Source organism: Nycticebus coucang, chromosome 22, assembly GCF_027406575.1.
Source record: "Nycticebus coucang isolate mNycCou1 chromosome 22, mNycCou1.pri, whole genome shotgun sequence".
NCBI classification, from domain to species: domain Eukaryota; kingdom Metazoa; phylum Chordata; class Mammalia; order Primates; family Lorisidae; genus Nycticebus; species Nycticebus coucang.
The window spans coordinates 46,424,483-46,437,566 of record NC_069801.1 but is presented as its reverse complement, the minus strand read 5'-3'; the positions used below and the strand labels follow the sequence as shown (position 1 = coordinate 46,437,566).

At 34.8% G+C, this 13,084-nt stretch overlaps 1 protein-coding gene across 1 annotated transcript in view; it reads left to right on the top strand.

Moving 5' to 3' along the window:
* The window catches only part of AGBL4 (AGBL carboxypeptidase 4), a 1,493,965-nt gene that overhangs the window by 303,315 nt on the left and 1,177,566 nt on the right, over window positions 1–13,084 (top strand). The window lies entirely within an intron of this gene.

Sequence of the window (13,084 nt, the reverse complement as noted above, 5' to 3'; positions counted from 1 at the left end):
GGAATCACACCCTCTCCCTAGACTTAGCCAGGAAGAAATAGACCTCCTGAACAGACCAATTTCAAGCACTGAGATCAAAGAAACAATAAAAAAGCTTCCAACTAAAAAATGCCCTGGTCCAGATGGCTTCACTCCAGAATTCTATCAAACCTTCAAGGAAGAGCTTATTCCTGTACTGCAGAAATTATTCCAAAAAACTGAGGAAGAAGGAATCTTCCCCAACACATTCTATGAAGCAAACATCACCCTGATACCAAAACCAGGAAAAGACCCAAGCAAAAAGGAGAATTTCAGACCAATCTCACTCATGAATATAGATGGAAAAATTCTCAACAAAATCCTAGCCAATAGATTACAGCTTATCATCAAAAAAGTCATTCATCATGATCAAGTAGGCTTCATCCCAGGGATGCAGGTCTGGTTTAACATACGCAAGTCCATAAACGTTATCCACCATATTAACAGAGGCAAAAATAAAGATCACATGATCCTGTCAATAGATGCAGAAAAAGCATTTGATAAAATCCAGCATCCTTTTCTAATTAGAACACTGAAGAGTATAGGCATAGGTGGCACATTTCTAAAACTGATTGAAGCTATCTATGACAAACCCACAGCCAATATTTTACTGAATGGAGTAAAACTGAAAGCTTTTCCTCTTAGAACTGGAACCAGACAAGGTTGTCCTCTGTCACCTTTACTATTCAACATAGTGCTGGAAGTTCTAGCCAATACAATTAGGCAAGACAAGGAAATAAAGGGAATCCAAATGGGAGCAGAGGAGTTCAAACTCTCCCTCTTTGCTGACGACATGATCTTATACTTAGAGAACCCCAGAGACTCAACCACAAGACTCCTAGAAGTCATCAAAAAATACAGTAATGTTTCAGGATATAAAATCAATGTCCAGAAGTCAGTAGCCTTTGTATACACCAATGACAGTCAAGATGAGAAGCTAATTAAGGACACAACTCCCTTCACCATAGTTTCAAAGAAAATGAAATACCTAGGAATATACGTAACGAAGGAGGTGAAGGACCTCTATAAAGAAAACTATGAAATCCTCAGAAAGGAAATAGCAGAGGATATTAACAAATGGAGGAACATACCAGGCTCATGGATGGGAAGAATTAACATTGTTAAAATGTCTATACTTCCCAAAGCAATCTACCTATTCAATGCCATTCCTATCAAAGTACCTACATCGTACTTTCAAGATTTGAAAAAAGTGATTCTGCGTTTTGTATGGAACCGGAAAAAACCCCGTATAGCTAAGGCAGTTCTGTGTAACAAAAATAAAGCTGGGGGCATTCAGCATACCAGATTTTAGTCTGTACTACGAAGCCATAGTGGTCAAGACAGCATGGTACTGGCACAAAAACAGAGACATAGACACTTGGAATCGAATTGAACACCAAGAAATGAAACTAACATCTTACAACCACCTAATCTTTGATAAACCAAACAAGAACTTACCTTGGGGGAAAGACTCCCTATTCAATAAATGGTGTTGGGAGAACTGGATGTCTACATGTAAAAGACTGAAACTGGACCCACACCTTTCTCCACTCACAAAAATTGATTCAAGATGGATAAAGGACTTAAGTTTAAGGCATGAAACAATAAAAATCCTCAAAGAAAGCATAGGAAAAACACTGGAAGATATTGGCCTGGGGGAAGACTTCATGAAGAAGACTGCCATGACAATGGCAACAACAACAAAAATAAACAAATGGGACTTCATTAAACTGAAAAGCTTCTGTACAGCTAAGGACACAATAACCAAAGCAAAGAGACAACCTACACAATGGGAAAGGATATTTGCATATTTTCAATCAGACAAAAGCTTGATAACCAGGATCTATAGAGAACTCAAATTAATCCACATGAAAAAAGCCAACAATCCCTGATATCAATGGGCAAGAGACATGAATAGAACTTTCTCTAAAGAGGACAGACGAATGGCTAACAAACACATGAAAAAATGTTCATCATCTCTATATATTAGAGAAATGCAAATCAAAACAACCCTGAGATATCATCTAACCCCAGTGAGAATGGCCCACATCACAAAATCTCAAAACTGCAGATGCTGGCGTGGATGTGGAGAGAAGGGAACACTTTTACACTGCTGGTGGGACTGCCAACTAGTACAACCTTTCTGGAAGGAAGTATGGAGAAACCTCAAAGCACTCAACCTAGACCTCCCATTCGATCCTGCAATCCCATTACTGGGCATCTACCCAGAAGGAAAGAAATCCTTTTATCATAAGGACACTTGTACTAGACTGTTTATTGCAGCTCAATTTACCGTTGCCAAAATGTGGAAACAGCCTAAATGCCCACCAACCCAGGAATGGATTAACAAGCTGTGGTATATGTATACCATGGAATACTATTCAGCCATTAAAAAAAATGGAGACTTTACATCCTTCGTATTAACCTGGATGGAAGTGGAAGACATTATTCTTAGTAAAGCATCACAAAAATGGAGAAGCATGAATCCTATGTACTCAATCTTGATATGAGGACAATTAATGACAATTAAGGTTATGGGGGGGAAACAGAAAGATTGATGGAGGGAGGAGGGTGGGGCCTTAGTGTGTGTCACATTTTATGGGGGCAAGACATGATTGCAAGAGGGACTGTACCTAACAATTGCAATCAGTGTAACTGGCTTATTGTACCCTCAATGAATCCCCAACAATAAAAAAAAAAAAAAGAATGTAAAATCATGTACCTGGATTACTTAAACTCGATTTTCTTTTTTAAATATACCTTTTATTTCTTTGAATTTATCTTTCCCATTTTTTCATTATAAAAGTAGTGAATGTTCAATATAGTAAATTTGGGATATATAGATAATTATTGGAAGCAAAGAAAAAGTGTACACATGCATACACAAAACCATAATCTTATATGTTAGAAGCAAATTCTATTAATTTTTTAGCATATTTATTTCTAGGCTTATTTATTTTCTATTTGGGTAATCATCAAATTAGTAATATATATAAATTTTTGTGTCTTATCAAAGATAATTTTCTATCATTAAAAAGGTGATAAATATGGATATATAATAGTTTACTGTTAGACTATTTCATTACTCTTCTTGGGCATAAATATTTTTTCCCATTATATGTTGTTATAAATAACATTGTAGCGAACATCTTTATGCAAACAATGTTACCCATGTTTCATTTTGCTTTCTTAGGAAAAACTTCTGTGACGGAGCTAATGAGTAAAGGATATGAACATATTAAAGACCCTTTATAGGTATTTCTAAATTGCTGCCATAAAGTTGATAGAACTTTGCTGTCCTTTCAGCAGTGAATGAGATAACTTTTCTTGAATTTCCTTGACATGTTTTATAAATTCAAATATTCACAGATCCATAATAGTTTCTGTTTTTTCACTTTGAAACTTCATGTGGATAAATGGATTATAATGCACTGTCTCAGGCCTCTAGTCATAAGGATTTACAAGTTGCAGTTGTGAACAGCTATACTCTTGACTCATTAGATAAGAAGAAGAGTAGAGGAAAAATGCAAACACACTTATTTGACAGGAGATATTTCATCACTGAGCTTGTGAGCAATGTGAGGAACAGAAATTCAGAAAAGTTGGGAAGAGCATCATCTTCTGACACTGAAGAAAGGCTAAATGGGAAGATGCATTTTATAATGCAAAATGAAGAAAAAAATCAACAATGGATTATATGGTCTGTAGTGGAAGAAATGAGAAACATGGAAGGAAAGAAATCATTTTTCTACTGTCAGATATGCAAGAGGAAGCCTGAACTTCATCCTTCATCCTGGAGATTGCTGCAAGAAGTATCACACTCAAAAATTTTATAAACCAAAATAAATAAAAACACTTTAATTATTTTATGTAACCTAAAATAGATAATGAAATCATCAAATGTGTTAGTATTTATGTTTTTCTCTTTATAGAACTGTAGGATAATTATAACCTCTTTCCCACCCAAAATAAATAAGAGCTGGGGACTATGCAGATGGCAGAAAAATTGAATTAGAAAGAGTTAAATCTAGTCTTGAACAGAAAAAAACTCATGTAAGTCAAATAAGTATCATAAACCTTTTAAGATAGCCAGACTTTAATTTAATAGTGAAATAAGTGGTAAAAAAATTAAATCATATAATGGTGCCAACTTGTGTCAAGAAAAACATATTTTTGTATTCTATTAAAATTGTGAAGTTGGCCTCAAAATAGAGTTGTCATATTACACCGTTCATTGTGCTTTACTATCAACATTGAATGATGTGAATTAGTGATTTATTTGTTTGTGAGGAAAATTCTAATATAAGCTTCACATTGAGGAATTCCATGTTGGATTTTTTATACTCTTCATGTGTGTGTTTTTAACTTCTGAACAATTAAAAAGGACCCAAATTTAGACTGGAATCTTATTGTGACATAAACTTATAAATATTGCTGTTGCAATGTAAATAAAACACAGATGTAGAAAGTAGAAAAGATCTTTATGCAAATGAAACTCTGGGTAATAGAAACAAAACATCTTAGGCTAGAAGAATCTTAAAGCTATGGGGTTTTGGCTGATGTACTGCCAAAAGAATGAGAGATTGATATTTAAATTTTATGCAAAGTTTCATGGGCAGTCTAAGTTTTGCTTTGGCAGAACAAAAGCAATAAAATCACGAGGAAAAGGCACTGAAATTTTGAAGGCTTTGATTTGCTGAATGTATGGAAAAAGCTCTGTAGTCTAACCAGATGAATTGTTGGAGGCTTTCATTATGCCCCCTTATGAATTTAGAACGGTTCAAACTCCTTGAGCCTGCCCTATTTTTGTGTTCACCACTGGAATTTTGCTTGCTTTTTTTAGGGTGACAAACTAAATGCTGATGACTCCTCAGTTTCCCTATGATCCATCTTTCTAGCTGCCTACCAAACACCTCCACATCAATACTGAACAGAAACTTTTCCTCAAATCTGTGTCCTCTTTTTGCAGTCTTTAATTTACAGTGCCACTTAATTAATCAAACTAGAAGTTTGAGATTCATTTTTGATGATTCATTTATTAGTCATGCTGTTTCTTCTATCTGGAAGACCTTTTTATATTTCTCACTTTATCTAGTTTACAAATTCTTATAAGATATGGATAAGAAAAAAAAAAAAGATATGGGTAAGTTGCTTCACTTCTGGGAAGCTTCTCCTTGCTTCCATGCTGTACTCTTTAGCAGCTGTGGCTACAGTTAACACAGCCTATTTAACAGATGATATTATAGTTGATATATATCCTTTTCTGCCTGGGTATTTAGCTAGTATATAGCAGAGACTGATGATTTCTTACTTACATTTCTATAAAATGGAGCATGCTGTGAAGACTGCAGGAGTTAGGACTAATATAATTAGCTTCTATGACAGTTATTTATTATTATATATACAATTATAATTATCTTGGTTTCCACAGTTCATAACATTTTTTCTACCTTTACAAAATTGATTTGTTGATACAAAAAGTGTGTTTAACCCTTATTTCTGCTGTAAAACCCTGGTACTTACTCCCTTCCAACATTAAAACTCAACTCTTTTTTTAGGGTAACTATGTTTTCTTCCCATTGATCTGATTCTTTAGCCAGTGCCTTTTCTTCCTCAATTTGTACCTGAACCCAGAGGCCTGACACAGGTATTTCTGCTTATTTAATCCAAAATGCATATATGGTATGGACCTTGGAAATTGTGATCTATGTTTTACATAAATGGGAAGATGAATTTTTAAATTAGCAACAAAGAAGATGGCATATCATTCTAGAACAAACATTAATCTAGGACTTGGATAGGTTTTACAACTCAGCATACACACTGTAAAGTGGAAGCCTCCTCCAAGCCCCTGGACTGTATTAGGTATCCCCTCTATGTTCCTTTAGTCCACTTTATCCCCCTCAATCATATTCATAACACACCATGTTAGAATTATCTATCTCAGTTCTGAGTCTTTGAGCTTCTTGAGTGTTTGAGCTTCTTTGTAGTTTTTCTTTGACTTTCAATGATAGGACTGGCTACATAATCTGTGGACTCAAGTGAAAGGTGAAAATTCAGGGACTTTCATTTAATTCTTCATTTTTACAAAGAATTTCAAGATGGTGACACTAAGGCATTAAATCAACTGTGGGCCCTTCTGAGGGTGGGGCCCTGTGAAGCTGCATAGGTCATATATGCATGAAGTTGGGCCTACCCTAGGGATTTTTTGTTCTGGTATGAAGCAGTAGGTTTGATGAATGAGTGAATAAATTATTAAAATTTAAGATACTGAAAAATCTGCAGTAAGAGTTGACAATGATAATGACCTAAATTGAATAAATATTAAGAGGGAGAGGACAAACTTTTTCAATAGAGGATAACGTTTATTCATACAACCATTTATTATAGTTAGTAATCTATGAATTACTATTTATATAAATCTTATTTGTAAGATTTTTAAACCAAGGAAATTAACATTAATCTATTTCTTAAGTTAATAACATTTTAAAAGTTATTAAAAAATAGTGTATAGTTCATTCTTTAGTAGTCAAGAGCCCAAGGTTGAGGAGAAAGTCACATGTTTTTTGATTTCTTTGAAATTGTAGCTTTATGGTAGATGCAATCTTCCCCAATGAAAAGGCTCTAATCATCAGGAAAATGCAAATCAAAACCACAGTGATTTATCATCTAACTCCAGTGAGAATGGCTGATAAGTGTGGTTATGGAAAGAAAGGAACACTCCTTCACTATTGGAGGAATCACAAACTAGTATAACCTTTATGGAAAGTACTATGGACATATCTCAAAGAACTAAAGACGACCTACCTTTTGATCCAGCAATCCCACTACTAGGGATTTACTCCAAAGGGGGGGAAATATTTTGTCAAAGAGACACTCAAGAGTTATATTTCTTCCTGGTTAAGTCTAGGAAGGTAGTGTAATTCCAGGTACTGGTTTATTTCCTCCACATTTTCAAATTTTTGGGCATAGAGATTTTGTAATATTCAGTGATGATTTTTTTTGTTTGTTTATTTTGAGACAGAGTCACACTATGTCACCATTGGTAGAGTGCTGTGGTGTCACAGCTCACAACAACCTCAAACTCCTGGGCTTAAGTGATTCTCTTGCCTCAGTCTCCTGAGTAGCTGGAACTATAGGCACCCACCACAATGCCTGGCTATTTTTTTGGTTGCAGTTGTTATCATCATTGTTGTTTAGCTGGCCCAGACAGGGTTTGAACCCACCAACCTCAGTGTATGTGGCTGGCGCCCTATCCACTGAGCTATGGGCGCCACCCAGTGATAATTTTTTGTATCTGTGGTATCTGTTTTTTCTCCTTTTTTTGTATCTTATTGAAGTTACCAGAGATAGTACTTTTCTGTTACTGGTTAATCTGGCCAAAGGTTTATCGATTTTATTTATTTTTTTCAAAGAACCAACTTTTGTATGGAGACTTTACCTCTTTTATGTTTACATGGATGGAGCTGGAACATATTCTTCTCAGTAAAGTATCTCAAAAATGGAAGAAAAAAGGGGCGGCGCCTGTGGCTCAGTGAGCAGGGCGCCAGCCCCATATACCGAGGGTGGCAGGTTCAAACCCAGCCCCAGCCCCAAAACCAAAAAATAGCCGGGCGTTGTGGCGGGCGCCTGTAGTCCCAGCTGCTCCGGAGGCTGAGGCAAGAGAATCGCGTAAGCCCAAGAGTTAGAGGTTGCTGTGAGCCATGTGACGCCACGGCACTCTACCCGAGGGCGGTACAGTGAGACTCTGTCTCTACAAAAAAAAAAAAAAAAAAATGGAAGAAAAAGTATCTAATATACTATTATGAAACCAATTTATTATCATCCACACTTTTATATGAAAGATTCTAATCTTCTTAATCTTTCTTTTTTTCTCAATTTCATTTAGTTCTGTTCTATTTTTGGTTATTTCTTTTGTTGTGCTAGATTTTGAATGGGATTTCTCTTCCTCTTCCAGTTCCTTGAGATGATTTTTTTAGATTATTGATTTGTGTTCTTTCTGGTTTTTGGATGTGGGCATTTACAGGGATAAATTTCCCTCTTAAGACTGCTTTTTAGTTATCCCCCAGGTTTTGATAGCTTGTGGCTTCATTGTCATATTCTTCAAGGAATCTATGATTTCCTTCTTTATCTCTTTATCCATCCAGCTGTTGTTCAACAAAAGGTTGTTTAGTTGCCAACACAATTATGCGAAATAAAAATAGACCTGGAGGCATCACATTACCAGACTTCAGGTTATTCCAAAATCCTATAGTGATCAAAACAGCATGATATTGGCCTAAAAACAGACATGGATCTATGGAATTGATTAGAGAACCTAGAGACAAAACCATCCTTACGTCCATCTGATCTTCAATAAACCAAACAAAAGCACACACTGGGGGAAAGAATCCCTATTTGATAAGTGGCACTGGGAGAACTGGTTAGCCATGTGTAAAAGACAGAAACTGGACTTGGACCTATCAACCATTTATAAAAATTAACTGGATATAAGATTTAAATTTAAGACATGAAATGATAAAAATTATAGTGGAAAGTGTGAAAAAAACTCTTTATGATATTAGCCTTGGGAGAAAATTTATGAAGAAGAACCCTTTGGCAACTATAGCAGCAAGAAAAATAAATAAATGGGACCTGTACAGATTAAAAAACTTCTGCACAGCTAAGGTCAACAAAGCAAATAGAAAACCTTCAGTATGGGAGAAGATATTTGTGTGTTAAGCATTGGACAATGGGCGAATAACTAGAATCTGCAAAGAACTCGAGCAAACCAACAAGAAAAGTATCAAGAACACCATCAATCATTGGGCAAATGACATGTCTGTCTTTCAAAGAAGACAGATGAAAGTCTAACCAACACCTGGAAAAATGCTCATTATTCCTAATCATTAGAGAAATGCAAATCAAAACCATTTTGAGATATCATCTAACCCCAGTGAGAATAGCCATCATTACAAGGTCCCAAAGTTGCCTGTGCTGATGTGGGAGCAAAGAGAGGGGTATACTTATGCACAGTGGGATTAGGAAGTAGTATAGCCTTTTTGCAAAAAAGTATGAGAATCCTCAAATAACTAAAAGTAGACCTTCCATTTGATCCTGCAATCCTATTACTGGGTGTAAACCCAGTAGAAAAAAAATTATTTACCATAAGGATATTTCCACTTGGATGTTTTTAGCAGCCCAATTCACAATTGCAAAGATGTGGAGACAACCTACATTCCCATCAACCCATGAATGGACTAATAAACTGTGGTATGTCTATACCATGGAATACTATTCAGCTATAAAAGGATACTTTGTATCTTTTTTATTTACCTGGATGGGTTCAGAGAACATTCTCTTAAGCAAAGTATTTCAATAATGGAAAAGCAAGCATCCCTTGTATTCTCTTCTAATCTGAAACTAATAGATCAGCAAATATAGGCCTATATGAGAGAAAAACACGAATTCAAGATGTGGGGGACAGGACCAATAAGTTCCCACCTAGTGGGTAGAATGTAGATGTATATGGAACACTTCCTGGGTGAAATACTCAACTATGACTTAGATTTTGGACCTGACTTTACAAATGCAAATAACGTAACCTAATCATATGTATCTTTATTTTAACCTGAAAAGAAAAAGACATTTGCACTCAAATGTTTATAGCAGCACAATTCACAACAGCAAAGATGTGGAAACAACCCACGGGCTTATCAAACATCAAACATGAATGGAGAAATAAAATGTGATAGATTACACCATAGAATACTGCTTAGCCATAAAAACAAATGGTGTTATAGTATCTTTTGTAACAACTTGGTTGGGCCTGGAGACAATTTTTCTAAGCAATAAGCATCCAACCTGTGGCCAATGGGCTGCATGCGGCCCTGGATGACTATGAATGTGGCCCAACAAATAATTATAAACTTACTTAAAATATTATGAGATTACTTTATGATTTTTTGGTGGAACTTAATTATGTGGTTTGTGAGTGTGAACTTTGTAGATGATAACACTGTGTTGCAATGTCATGTAAAATAACCACACACACTTGCATTTTGTATGTATGTGTGGCTGCAGGTATACGGTAGTGTGTGGCTTTCAGTGTGTTATTTTCCAAGTGCAGACAGTCAATTTAACACCATCAGATGTTACATGTACTTGTGATGATTTTGTAATGCAGCAGTTATCAATAATATTTCAACCTAGCATTACAATTTAATGTTATTTAGAAGTCAGGTAAGCATTCTTATTTGATTACAGGGAAGTGAGATTGTTCACAATGGACAGATGACTACTAGTTTGTCATGATAAATAGTAAGGTACTCTGCTTAATTTGTGCAAATTTTCAAAGATTATAATTTAATAACTTGCAAAAACAAGCTGCCAGATTTGATGCATATGGGTTGTGTAATGAGGTAAAAATAATGGAACTGAAAAAAAGTCTGTCTTCTCAACAAAAAAAGTTTTTGAAGTTACAACTCAGATGTATTCCATTGCAAAAGCTAGTTATTTAGTAGCATATTTAATAGCAAAAAAAAAAATCGAAAGCAATTAGTGATCATGAGTTTATTATTAAATAATGTATGGAAAGCATGGAAGATATAATTTTTCCAGAAAAAAGGGGGATATTTCTAAAATTAGTTTGTTTCATCAAATGATAGCCAGATGAATTGAAGAGATTAAAAAATCTGTTGAAAGAAGTTTGGAGAGTAAAAGTACTAATTAGAAATTTTATGCTTTAGCAATGGATGATAGCCCTGATGCTATAAATATGGCTCAACTTGCCATTTTTATTAGAGAGATTGATGATGAATAGGTTATCAATGAATAAATGGCTTCTTAAGTGCCATTAAAAAGGCACAACTAAATCAAGAAATTTATACAAAATAGTAAGATAAATTCTGAAGTGATTTTCTTTGTCTATTGTCAATCATATCTGACATAGTTACTGATGGTGCCCTGGCAACGGTAGGTAAAAGAGAGGGACTTATAAAATTAATAGAAAATGATAATGCAATTGCCACCCAAAACTCACATCTGATGAAGTATCATTGCATAGTACATCAAGAAAATTTATGCACCAGAGCTTTAAAAATGAATAACATCATGCAAATCATCATGAGTGCTGTAAATTTCATAAGAACCAAGGAATTGCCAATTCCAGGAATTCCTTAAAAGTATTGATGCTGAATATGATGACATCATTCACTTTTCGGAAGTAAGATGACTAAGTTGAGGCCAAATGTTGAAAAGAGTTTATGATTTGTGATATGTTATCAAGTTGTTTATGGTATCAAAAACTAAATTTGTGCCAAACTTGATGATGAAAACTGGCTTATTTATTAATCATTCTAGAGGATTTAACTTCTCATTTAAATGAGTTATACATCTGTCTTCAAGGTGAAAATCAACTTATCAATATAATGTTTCAAACCATAACAACATTCCAAATGAAACTGAAATTACTGCAAGGTGAAATTAAGGCAATTTTATGCATTTTGACACATTGGCTAAGCACAGTCCTGTGAGCAATGAAAAATATGTAGCCTTGCTTTTCAATTAGATATAGGAATGTGAAAACAGATTTCAAGATTTCCAGGAAAATAATATTTAGGTGCATTTGTGACTCTATTTTCAGTCAACATAAATATGTTAGCTGCCAATTTTCAAATGGAATGCATAGAATTGTCAGAATGCAATCTGATATTCAACTTACAGAAAAATTTAATTATATCTCTTTACTGGACTTTTATAGGTCCTGTCTTTTCAGAGAGAATATCCCTTGTTTTATAATTGCACCTTATTGATATCATCACTTTTTGGTAGCACCTATTTTTGTGAGCAACTATTTTCTAGAATGAAGCACTTGAAGAATAAAATTAAAACTAAAAAGTCTGAGAAGCCCTTGAGAACTCACTGAAAATTGCAACTACTCCATCAAACCAGATATAAATGCATTAATTTCTTAAGTACAATATCAAATATCTCACTACTTTTATGTTGCTCACTTATCTTTTACATTATATAATTAAAACCCAAAGACATTTTATTACTTAGATATGTACATTTTCTATATTAATGATCACAAACTTGGGACCTGTTTAATGACTTTTAAAGACTCTCTGCACTGGCTGTTGCATAATTCGGATTGTTATGTGAGGATACATCTGCTTATCTGTTGTGGTGGATATCAGGAAAATTATACACAGACCTTTTTTTTTTTTTTAATTGCTCATTAGCTTTTGTTAGTGTTTTTGTATTTAATGTGTGGTCCAAGACAACTCTTTTTCCAGTGTGTCCCAGAGAACCAAACGTTTGTACACCCCTGTCCTAAGTGAAGTATCACAAGAATGGAAATACAAACAACACATGTACTCAATACTAAGTTGGAACTAGTCAATTAACACTATGTCCTCATATGGACATAGAAAACTGAAATAGAAATCTAGTAAGGAAGTGGTAGAAGAAGGGGGAGGGTAAACTCTCACCCAATGGGTGCAATCCCCATATTTTGGGTGAAGGGCAAATTTATAACATAGAGTTAAAATGTGGATATTCAAACTATATAACTAAAATATGTCTGTTCCTATAATATTCTATAGTAAAAAATAAATTTAATGCAAAGAAAAGGCATGAAGTTTACTCTTTTGCTTTGCAAAGCCAATGACCAACACAAAATTATTTATGACAGGAGGGGGGGAAAAAGGATCATTCACAGAGGTTTATTTATCAGTCTTTGTAGAAAAATAGTAGCTCTTTATTTCCAACATAGAAACACCTGTTTTTATGGCTTTCTTCTGTTAAAAACAGAGATGCTGGAATTCTGCTTCCAGAAAGATGTAGTAGACATATTTTATCTATTTATAGAGATAAATACATTCAAACATACTATGAGTTATAGCTATAACCCAGTTACAACCTAAGAATAGGGGGAAGGGGGAAAGGGAGGAGAGAGAGGGGAAGGTGGATAGAGGGAAGGGGATTATTGGGATTACACCAGCGGTGCATCTTACAAGGGTATATGTGAAACTTGGTAAATGTGGAATGTAAGTGTCTTGGCACAGTAACTGAGAGAATGCCA